General features: G+C 43.0%; 1 long non-coding RNA gene across 1 annotated transcript in view; it reads left to right on the top strand.

Annotated features, from left to right (window-relative positions):
- LOC138521471 (uncharacterized) overlaps positions 1-6513 on the top strand; it is a 222788-nt gene extending 216275 nt beyond the window's left edge. The window contains exon 5 of the long non-coding RNA XR_011283054.1: positions 5286-6513. This is a non-coding gene — a long non-coding RNA (uncharacterized lncRNA). The remainder of the gene's footprint in view (positions 1-5285) is intronic.
- Positions 6514-12796: the final 6283 nt, after the last annotated feature.

The following is a 12796-nucleotide window of genomic DNA, read 5'->3' as shown; positions in this document are numbered from 1 at the left end:
AAAGCCTACTTTGTTGACTACCCATAAAGTTTTTTATGTCAAAATAATTGGCAAGATTGAAAAAATGAACATGTAGAAACCATCTGATCAAGTTATATGAAAAAAAGTGTAATTCACAGGGCTAAAAAAATAACATTCAGTATTATAGTGATGACTTGAAATGTGAATGAATCAAATAACAAACCAACCAAACAATATATGAATCGTTATATTAACATGAGCAAAGGGAGTACGGTTGTAATGAGGGTCAACCTCCTCATAATCGATGGGGACCTGCACCAGTCTGCCATTTATGAAGGAGACAGTATCTCAGAGAACAGCTTGCAGGATCGCTGCCTCTCCCTGCAGGAATCATGCAGGTAATTCTCGTGCATGAACAATGGGCCATGCCTTGCTTACACATACAGCTCCCTCAGACATGTTGAGGGATCTATTATCATAAACATGGTTTAAAATTAGAATTATGACATATTGTTTGCAATGGCATCCCCATATGTTTTACAGTGGGAGTACCAGCATATCCCACGTACTGTTGGTGACCAGTCCATTGGAATTTCGCCCATGTGTTAGGGAATTACCTGCAAATTGTATGCTGTCTTGACCAATTTTTAGCAGAAACAGTGCTCACAAATTGTACCATTTCAACCCAGTAGCCAAAGACTGAAAATCTCTGCCAGAATGTGAACATATGCACACAGGGTCCCCAAAGATTGCTGTAGATCTCTTGGTTTGTGTACATAGCCAAAGGGGGTTAACCCTGTAATTGCCCTCCCATCCCATGGATCTCCTCAATGCTCTCTGCATGTATTCCCCACCCTGTTTTGTACAGTGCTCTGTTACATAGTAACTAGGGCTATTATGCATGTCTATGCAAGTATGACGAGTATACTAGTCATCAGCACTTAAGAGGTTAAGCTATATTAATCCTATACATATCAAAATATATAGATACAAGTCACTGATCACTGCTCCCACCTAATTACGTGATTCATACTCTTGTTTTGTAAAATATGGGCTGAAACAGAGCTCTCAAATCATGTATTTTTAGTCCCGGCATTGATAGCACATGTCATTTTACGTACCCGTTTAGTTGTACATATATAACTGGACTAGCACCAGAATGCAGTGCCGCTAGTAGTTTCCCTCATTTACTTAAATGTGAAATTGCTGTCACCGCTTTTATTTCTGTATTGCAACATGCATAGAGGTGGGCTCCTCGATATCACGGCAAATTCCATCTGAACCTTTAATACAATTGGGGTACTACTGCCTCATAACAGAGAACAACGTTTTACCATAAACAGCAACACGTACCGCTAGATGTACCTTTTTATTGCAAGCTGGGAGTCACACGGATTGTTTTTTTTCTACACACAAACACGCAGAGCAAAAATGATTACAGCTGTAGCTTTATTTTCCCCATTCTGATTGAAAACGTACATTTACCAGCATGCAAAGTAATGCTAACTGAAATCCATCAAAAGAAACAGCTTTGTTTCACACGGCATGCAGATTTAGACACCCCCTGCCCTTTCTAGTCAGTCCTCCTTTGCACCCTCTTGGTGACAATGTCCATGACACACTTGTGCCATTAACATTTGTTACTGATAGTTAACCCCTTTTTGGGGAAGTGACACATGCCTTTCAAGCCCAGGTGCATTTCACCATGTACCCAGCTTTTTATCATTTGCTTTGCAGGACGAGGGTAGGCAGGGTGCACACCAAGAGGCACAGGGACTTCAGACACTAAAATAAATACACAATGCTCATTTTGCTGTCTAATGCAAGGAGCTACTGGGAAGCCTCAGGCAAACTACCAGTGGCTTGCAATCTACTGGTTGGAGACCCTTGGTCTGGAGGGTTACCCAGAGCAATGCCGGAAGTTAAGATCCAGGCATGGTATCACTCAATAGTGTCCAGGTGTGGTATTATAGCATTACATAATGTCCAGGTGTGGTATCACAACACTCCCCAGTTTCCAGGTGTGGTATCATAGCACTGCATAGCGTCCATGCGTGTTATCACTTCATAGTTTGCAGGTGTGGTAGCATAGCATTCCATAGAGCCCAGGTATGGTATCACAACACTCCATAGTTTCCATGTGTGATATCATAGAAGAACAGAGATCCCAGGCATGGTATCACTCCGAAGTTTCCAGGTGTGATATCATAGCATTACATAGAGCCCAGGCGTGGTATCACTCCATAGTTTCCAGGTGTGATATCATAGCATTACATAGAGCCCAGGCATGGCATCACACCACTCCACAGTTTCCAGGTGTGATATCATAGCATTACATAGGGTTCAGGCATGGTATCACAACACTCCCTAGTTTCCATGTGTGGTATCACAACAATCCATAGTTTCCACGTGTGGTATTATAGCACTGCATAGCATCCAGGTGTGGTATCACTCCATAGTTTACAGGTGTGGTATCATAGTATTACCTAGTGTCCAGGCGTGGTATCACAACACTCCCTAGTTTCCAGGTGTGATATCATACATAGCACTGCATAGCATCCAGGCGTGGTATCACTCCATAGTTTCCAGGTGTGACATCATAGCATTAGATAGGGTCCAGGTGTGGTATCACAACACTCCATAGTTTCCAGGTGTGATATCATAGCACTGCATAGCATCCAGTCGTGGTATCACTCCATAGTTTCCAGGTGTGATATCATAGAATTACATAGAGCCCAGACGTGGTATCACTCCATAGTTTCCAGGTGTGGTATCATAGCATTACACAGGGTCCAGGTGTGGTATAACAACACTCTGTAGTTTCCAGGTGTGGTGTCATAGAATTACATAGACCCCAGGCGTGGTATCACAACACTCCCTAGTTTCCAGGTGTGGTATCACAACACTCCCTAGTTTCCAGGTGTGGTATCATAGAATTACACAGAGCCCAGGCGTGGTATCACTCCATATTTTCCAGGTGTGGTATCATAACACTGCATAGCGCCCAGGCGTGGTATCACTCCATAGTTTCCAGGTGTGATATCATAGCATTACCTAGTGTCCAGGCGTGGTATCACTCCATAGTTTCCAGGTGTGATATCATAGCATTACACAGAGCCCAGGCGTGGTATTATAGCATAACCTAGTGTCCAGGCATGATATCACAACACTCCATAGTTACCAGGTGTGATATCATAGCATTACATAGGGTTCAGGCATGGTATCACAACACTCTCTAGTTTCCATGTGTGGTATCACAACACTCCATAGTTTCCAGGCGTGATATTGTTGAATTACATCCAAATGTGGTATCACTCCATAGTTCGCAGGTGTGATATCATAGCATTACACAGAGTCCAGTCCAGGTAAGGAATCACAACATGCTGTATTTTCAAGGTGTGCTATGTTATGCTACTGGGATTTATCACAACATTATGTAGTTTCCAGGTCTGGTAACAAATGCATTACATAGAGTCCATCCGTGGTATCACAACACTCCATAGTTTCCAGGTGTGGGATCACAACACTCCACAGTTTCCAGGTGTGGTATCACAAAATGGTGCCGTTTCCAGGTGTGGTATGTTATGTTATGGTATCACAACATTCGGGATTTTCTTGTTGTGAAGTTACAAAATGTAGTCGTTTTCTTATGTAGTATCATGTAATTATGTAGTTTCAAGGTGTGAAACATCGCTTTCTATGACATCACAAAGCCACGTGAACCAAAGGTGGGAAATTGCCTGTCACGCGATGAGCACGTGCGATGTCCTTACCACCGCATTCCATGGGTAGCAGGGCAATACAACATATGAATGGCCACCTTTTTCCACCTGTGCCATTGCACAGAAAATTGTGCAGCCCCGATTTGGGTTAGATAACATAACCCAAGAGTGTGCCTTTCCCGCTTTTTATGACGTCACAGGGGTAAGATCTATCAAGCTCATGAACCACAGAATGAGACGTTGGCAATGACTGTCATCTGTAGGTGAACGCAGTAATATCAGATGTGGCACTTAATGCTAGAGTTAGGCTGGTCTATTGGGAGGTTTGAAAGTATACTGGCACACGTGGTGACTCGAGGAAACTGGTAGGGCTGCTGGGGGTCACTGGCATCACAGGTTTGCCGGTATCCACCGTTCCTGGGTCACACCCCAGGTATCGCCATACTTAACCCCTGCAGGCTCTGTCCCAGGGATACTGAGTAGCACTAACATGAGTATGGCCGACTTCAAGTGGAAGGTTCCGTCGCTTCTGTTTCAACCGTCAAAGTTATATTACTATGCACACCCCACTCAAAAAACATCCCCTCTCCATTCTCCACATGAAGTGCTTGCCAATAGGGAGGAGAATACCAGCAGGATTCCTTGTTGGACAGGGAACAAAAGTGTCCACTGGGGCTGCAGGGCTAGCTGGGGCAGTTTACATGACTCTTATCAGCTGAATGTCATGTCCATCAATTCTTTCATGTCTCCATTCTGCATCAGGGACATGAACCTGGCATACAAATCCTGAGCGGCGATCAAGATAATTAATGACCACAAAAGGGTCCATGAATGACGACAAAACACCAAAAAGTTCACAAAATGCCTGTGAATATCCCATGAAATACCCACACGACATGCCCTAAAATTCAGCAAGAAATATCTTCACAAATTCCTTGAAATTCCACAATATAATATCAATGTAACTCCACTCAAAACCATAAGATATCAATACAAGCAAAACAATGGTCTCAGAAATTCAGGAAAGTTCTTTTAAAAAATAAATGGACAGTCACCAGCTTCAAAAAGAAACATCGATGAAGTGTCCATGAAATGATGGTGTATATTATGCATGAGATTTGTTTCTTAAATGATCATGGAAGATTCACAAAGTCTTAATCAACCAAATCAAATGTGTCCAAAATGGGAATCTACAATCAGTATCTATTGCTCAAAGTCAGGACTTTGCAACCTTTGGATCTTCAGGTGGTTTGGACTACAACTCCCATGACCTCTCACTGGTGACTCTACTGGCTGGAGCTGAAGGGAGCTTTAGTAGAAAGCATCTAGACATCCAAAGGTTGCAGACCCTGGCTCTAAAAATGCCAAGAACCACAACACATTTCCTAAAACTAACAAGCACCTTCATCATAAGCAAAATCAAATGCCCTTAAATAATCAACATCAAATGTCCCCATAATGCACTGTATTATCACAAAAGGGACAAGTGTGCTTCCATTTCACCATGAAATGCGATTGAGATAAACATGAAACGTGTCAAATGTCCAAGTGAATGCCCACACAGTTATTTTTGTCTGCTTTATCAATATATTTCTTTTGCAGAACCATCAAAGTGCCTGAACAAAAATCCTCTCTTTCGAAGCAGGATATTGATCTCCAGTATTTGACCTGAAAATAATAATTCTTTTTTTGGACAACTGAGCTTTAAGGCTTCTGTGAATTGGACAGAACTTGAATTGTTTCTTAATGACCTGGAGAAGAGTATTCCCTAGTATTGGGCCTCAATTGAAAAAGATCTTAGTCTATGCATGGATTACTGGACTGTGGGATTCACCGAAAACTATGACTATGGTTAACAGTAATTATGATAAAGTATAGTTTATCACCTAATACTGGTTGTGCATAACACTTTATCACTATAGCCTCAATCAGTCAAGGAGTATTACTATTACCTAATACCCACTTAAATGGTACTCATGTTATCGACCGTGGAGGAAAATTAGTCTTCATGAACCTGCCGGGATTTGATGCTCTGACCTTCAGGTTACACACAAAGTGCTGCATTGTGCACAGGAGGCCATCAAGACTGGAATGCAATACTGTGGATATTGTCAAACACTAGCAGTGTTTTTCGACCTCTGACTGGCAATCAGAATGACACTTTCTGCTGCTGTCTCCTAAACCCTCCGAGTTTGTTGACTAGGCAGGTTGAAAGAGATTTTTGAATGCTTCTTGCAGCCATTGATTTGAGATGAAATGCATCACTGAACAGATGTACCAAGGTCAGTATTGTGTGCGAGACAATTGACTATAAACAGGCGTCTTAAAGACATGAATGCAAATATCAGTACATCAGAGAGAGAGCATGGCTAACCAAGCTGGGTCCAATGACCCACAGAGAGTACAGTCGAGTCAGGTCTTCAAAACATCAACAAAGAATATATATGAAATCATGGCCGCTAGGAGAAAAATCGCAGACAACAAAAAATTCTGCAGGTTCTGTGGCAACGAAGAGTCAACTGAAAGCCTGCACTACATCTTGATGACATGCCCAGCCTTAAGCGAAAAAAGAAACCTATCGAGAGGATGGTTTATGCAGAATCAAACGACATTCTCCCCAGAAGATCGATGGGCCCTAATCATAGCAGGAAATGAGAAAAAACTGATATATGCAGTAGTGTCGTTTTGGAATAACATCATGGACAATACTCAAACTGGTTGAGATACAAGAAAGAAATTAAACAAAGTGACACAACAATCGCTAACAAGTGTAATTGTAAAGACGTTTTCATAAATTCAGCGAATTAGACAAAGTGACAATCGAAACAAATGAATAAAATAAAAGGTTTGACGTGCAAACCAAAGCATTAAAAATATAATAATATATATGGCAGAGGTATCAAAATAATTGTCATTCTAAAACCCGACTGGATTTTAAGCTTTGTTGGACCAATATAGGTAGCCCATATGGTCAATTGCAACTCCAAACATGCCTACATTTGTAGCCAGAATATCAGGAACATGAACTGTGCCAGGCGGAACTACCTAATTAGACTTTTCTAATCCATTTTGAGCCTAAAGTTAAGAACCCTATTTTTAGGATACTGAAAAACAGTTTACACGGCTTAGTATGATTCTCAGGAAGACTGATCGAATATGTTGATATGGCCCAGTCCTCTGTGCTTTAAGAATTCTACAAGCATGGGGGGGGGGGTGTCTGATTCTTTCTGCACCCCACTGTTAGCTGCTTCCCAAACTGGCTGTCTTTCTTCTTCTTGCTGATAGATTTTGTCCATCAGCTGTAATTATTGGATATCGAGGCTTGAGCCTCATTACTCCATCTTCTCAGGTGGAGTATGTAGTCGTGGGTTTGGATTCTTCATGGTCTATGTGGACTTATCAAAGTAGGGCTGGTTTCAGGGGGTCTTCACCTTGATGGGCTTTGCAGTGGTGGCAGTGAATCTTCTGATCAGAGGGATTGGGTTCTGAACCAGTCCTTGGCAGAAGTTCTTCCCAAACTGGACATTTATCCTGGACTATATAGGGTCCCTGAGACGTATAGACGCAGCTCCTTATTGAGGGTGCATCTCTGTGGCAAGCATACACCTCCCCTAGCCTCCCTGTACGGGCAACCCAATTGCCCCCTGCACTGTGCTTGTATGAATACCACCACAGCTGTGTACATACGCCAGTGTACCAAGAGCAGGCAGGATGGCCCACTCCTCACTTTGCATGTCACCTGCTAGAATTGCTGAGTAAGAATAATGAGAACAATTATACTGGCGACCGGAGGCATTGTGTTCTGCTGCTCATCGTTCTTCACCGAAGGCAGCAGCGGCGAATTTAAAGTGCAACCATGAAAAAAGAGAAAATTCAAAACATTGTTTTTTAGATGAAACAGACGCTGATTAATTGCAATAAACAGAACCTACGTGTTGGACCAATCGGGATCCCTGAGAGGCCACACTTACCCTATTCATGGAATTTTATGCACCCTTCAAAGTGACTTTGTACGGCTGAAAAGTGACTTTACACTGCAGACACAAACCCTGGATTATGGAACTGTGCAAAGTGTATTTTTACAGTGCAAAGTCAGTGCAAATTCATTTTGTACTGCAGGAATTACCACTTGCACTGACTTTGCACTGCAAAAATACACTTTGCACAGTTCCATGAATCAGGGTTTGTGTCGGCAGTGCAAAGTCACTTTTCAGCAGTGCAAAGTCCCTTTAAACAGTGCAAAAAACTCCATGAATTGTGCCCTGAGGCATGCCACCTGCAGTGCAGCTTGCAAAGCTTTTAGGTGCACACACAGAGGACACTGCTTTCATTGTGTGGCTATGATATGATTGGATATTTATAATAAGCGCGGACCCGGGGATTGAACCTGTGTTGCTCAGTGTTGTCTTGCTTCCAAGGCGAGCACGTTGCCCCTGAGCTATCCTCCCGGCTTCACCTCATATTGTGGTTCAGTGATTCCATGAACCCCTCTGGGTGTGGAATCATTATTGATACTTTAGATGCAGTATTTTGCTCGTTTGACATTTCCTTTGCACAGTTTAGTGTTTTGTTCTCGTATATGTTACTTCATTGTTCCACACCCACATGGATCGAAAGTTAGTTGAAAATGCCCCAATGCAGAGCTGCATTCGAGAAGCCGGATGACGTAATTTTAAAGGGATGGCTAAGTTCTCCAAATATAGAATGAAAAAGATACAATTCTGGGAGATTCAAAGGGAAAATGTAGAAAATACAAAATTGCGAATTTCTTAATGCAGAATGAGGAAGAAAGTTGCCCTTTAAAACAAATACAAGCAGTCTACATAAAGGGATCAGAGGGGCGTGGCAGCTGCAAACAGTGCTGCTGGGTAGGGGCTAGGGGTGGGCAAGGGTGGTATGGGACTACCCCAATTTAAGAAGTTGATGTTTTAAAAACGAGTTCACTCAGGATATAAGTGAGCAGGGTAGTGTTTATGTGACTCTTTGGGCCCTATTCATGAAATTAAGAGCACAATCGCGTGCAAAACCCTGTTTGTCAATTCATGGAATCGACTGCGCAGGACTTTTTCGCACTCTGCAGGGACTTCATGGTAGCCTGGAGGTGTCTCGGAGCATGCGCTCCACTGGGACTGTATGCACAACCACAGGCCCATCCAGGACCCAAGACTAGGACCATACAGGACCTGCACAACCTCAAAAGGGGACCCCTGCCGGGGCCACATACCCCCAACCACCTATTCGGACCTTCGCTTTGATAAAGACTCTCAAGGTCGAAACACGTATTGGCTGACCACCACTTAGACCAAGAGTCAACGTGGCGATGCATCCTTTCCAAATATACCAGTGCAAGGTAGCTAGGACTTTTTATCCAACCTTTTATGATACATGTTCCGCATGTTGATGAGGTGCTAGGAATAGTTTTGAGGAACACTACGCAGTGTCACTGGGGTGCTGGCTTGGTTGCGGGGGACCCCACACAGGATTACATGAGTTTGCACCTGAGCACCACGCACAGGTAGGTATTAGTGGTTGTATCTGCTTTGCGGGGGACGTGTCGGTGGTGTTCCTGCCGCGACTTGCGTATAGGATTACTTTGCGGGGACATTCCATGAATACACACATGCACGCAGGCTCGCACAAAGTCGTTTTCAGCGTGCCAGCTTTGCAGAATCTATGCACACTTTTCCATGAAGCGGGCCCTTTATGTTTTTAAAATACAAATGACAAGACTTCCCGGCTTGTGTTGCACTTTATGAATACCTTACATATATACTTTTAATTTTTTACTTTAAAAGAAAAATGTATTATAACCTTTCGATTTGATTTCAGTTACAATGTAATAGATAGTAACTATATAATGTGATATTTAACTTTATATCTTTACACAATAATATTTTGGTATCTTCTATGTAAGTTAGATTTGCAGAATTCTATGTACTAGCTGCTCATCCCGCTGTTGTAGCTTCTGGTTACTGGTTTATTCTGGATACCCAGGAGCTGCTTTTAGCTCTTGCTTATCCAATCTTCATTTCGATCCCTGGTTTCGCAGTTAAGATTTGTTTAAAACCTCAGGCGCTTTCTGGGCCAGAACCACCAGCACCACCAGGCTTTCCAAGGCCGCAGTCAATAAAGTTTCAGCCTGTTCAGTGGCTCTGCCCGGCCTGCCAATCATTGCAGCTCACACCCTTTTTCCTAATCCATTCCTGGATTTCGATGTGTAGCACCGATCCACTGGAAGCAGATCCTGTTCCACACCCTTTGGAAACTGTTCACAAGGATCCCTTTGCCATTCCTCCCAAGGTTGGGAGACAGAAATTACTAATTCTTTCAATAACAGTAGACCAGTGGTCTTCAAACTGTAGGGCTGTCCCTCTGAGAGGCCAAAGGATGTTGGGGAGGTGGGGGAGAGGGAGGCAAGATGCTCTTTAAGAAAGGATTACAGGGCTGTTTTTAATTGAACAATATAAGCATTTAATAAAGAATATAAGCACTTACAGTCTGTGGGCCAGAAACAATATTTTTACTCAAGGACCTGCTCAGTACTAAAAGGTTTGAATACTGCTGCACTAGAGTTATGACGTGCACAGATAAAAAGAGAAGACTATAGTGCCTCGAGAGAGCTTACATGAGCTATAGCTATTATTGTTGTCACAATATCACTGGTTAATGTTGACCTGTTATCACCCACCTGCAATCAAAATGATAATAAGTGAGATGCAGAATGTTTATGTTTCCCATAAATGACAATAAAACATTTTAAAATAAATAACTGTGCTCCCCCATTGACTCACGCAGTTGGTCATTTTGATTGCGGCGCGGCGTGGGCAAGGCTATTTCCTAGATCTCTCCTCCCTCATCCACTTCGTGATCCACATCAACCAGCATCTCTGACAACATGGATTTATCACGCAGGCTGAAATGCTTTGGACGCCTGTGGAATCTGCACAGGCCTGGCGGAGAAGTGCGTTGGCCAATTTCAACATGATGGTTGACCCCCACCCCTCTCCCGCTCCTTGCTTGAAGCGGAAAACAGTCTCGGGCACCCAGAGGGTGCATACATTATAACGGAAACAAATACAGCCATTATCACTAGATGTCCAACCAGCAGGGAGCTGACACACTAAATACCCACTGATTATCACCTCATTGTCTTTTAAAACGGGTTCCTCCACATCAGCCCATTGCTGACAAGGAAGATTGTATAGCTCTTCAGTGGCCATTGAGAGTTTCTGCTCCCTGGCTGTCTCGTTTGAATCTGTGGCGATTAACCCCAGGGTTTATTTCCTTGCTTTAAATGTGTGCTTTGCAGTGCTCATGTCACACACTTTATTTTCTCGAGTCCTTCAGGTTTTCTCTTGCAAACAACGGCCTGAAGGGCTCCAGCCGAAGAAGCTTGTAACGCAAGCGCAGCAAAGCGCATATTTAAAGCCCAAGAACGAAAATAATATAGAAAGGAATATATTGCTGTATTATAAGACTGCTGACTGGCAACATGCGAGCAGTTGCTGACGGGCCGCCTTGGCTCGTGTCCCTTTCATTTGAAAGACTTTGAAGGCCCTGACGCCGTACTGGATCTGCATGTTTTTTCTCTCTCAACTGTCAGGAGGTTACAAAGGAATCCATGTAAATGCCACCCGCCATGCACACACGTAAACACACAAAAAGGATTCAGTTTGCCCAGAGTGACATGTAGCAGACTGGGGCAATCATAAACACAATCAAATAAGAAGGTACTGCTACCAAGGGGTAGTCCCCATGTTGGTTGTATTAATCAGAACCTAATTGGAAATCCCCAATATTACTGATAGAACAAATCATAAAATTCAAAAGTTGTCTGAAAAGAAATGCACAGACAAGCTAAGGAGTAAGCTCAATAAATGATATTGAAAGATTGAGCTTGTTTTCACGACTAACAATACAATTTATGAAAGTGTAATGGCTTGGTCTTAAATATCTGTAACCATTGAAGTGAAATCGCTTCTAAAGCAAATATTTAGTTTTGACCCATAGGAATTGGCTGGAGAGAGGTTCGCTGTAACACAAATCACAGAGAACGCACGTAGGATATAGAATACAAGCAAGATTCACGCCCCCCAACTAAATGGGAGTTCTGCATATGTTATGCACCAGATAATCAAACTGACAATGATTCTATCTAAAGGTTCACATAAACATTCTATATACCATTATCGAGAACATACAGTGGTCTCTATTGATTATTTTTACACAAAGACACACTTTGCCGACGCTGGCGGGGGTAGACTTGATAGATCCAGTGGGTATGTGCTGGCAGTGTCTCCTAAGAGTCCAAAGGTTGTCAGCCTAAAACTATTCTTTGGATTCCCCCTTGCTCAGGGAGCGTTTCGGCAGCAAATAAACAGCAGTCAAGGGTAAATGTATGCAGTTTGTGGATACTCAAAATGGCCGCCTTCTTCAGGGCGAGCTAGACGACCCCTGTAAGATAAAGAAAAATCCCCTTTACTTCTGTGTGTTTCCTTCACGGACACTCAAATCATAGAGTAAAATCTTTAAGGAATTCAAATCATTTGCACACAATTTGTTGTTGTTGTTGGCAAATAAAATTTTAGGAGAAATGGTATCTCTAACAGGCCGTGGTGATAAGCAAGGAATTCCAAACAGAGTCACCACGGGGGTCCTCAGTGTGTTCTCACAAGAAAACACCCCCTTGCGGTACTGCTCTCATCTCGGGCTCCCCCTGTGGTGCTATTCTCTTGGGAAGCTCTGTGCTAGTCGTACTGAGTGGCAGAGAGCAGCTGGGTTGGACATGCAGGATCTAAGCTTGATATCAACTTGTCCAGATTCTCTAAAGTGGGGAGAGAGACACGGTGGGCCATTAATCATACCAACCTGCGTTGATGTGGATGCATCGTACAGGTGCCACAGATTATCTTACATATTTTTAACTACATATGTTACCTCTGCGTCCAATTTTATGTGCCCCATTCAGTGCTCCAGCCGACACTACCGAGTGTGCTGGAGGAGTAGGCAAGCGGACTGATTGGTTGAATAATCAAGCGTGTCCCTCTGTATCTTGCGGTCTGTATGTGCAGAAAATATTTTGAGAGGATACCCCAGTATACTGTCTAGGAAGC

The sequence above is a fragment of the Ambystoma mexicanum genome, chromosome 13 (genome assembly GCF_040938575.1).
Source record: "Ambystoma mexicanum isolate Mex_15411 chromosome 13, UKY_AmexF1_1, whole genome shotgun sequence".
Lineage (NCBI taxonomy): Eukaryota > Metazoa > Chordata > Amphibia > Caudata > Ambystomatidae > Ambystoma > Ambystoma mexicanum.
Note: the sequence above shows the minus strand (reverse complement) of the source record. Positions and strands in the feature narration are given on the sequence as shown.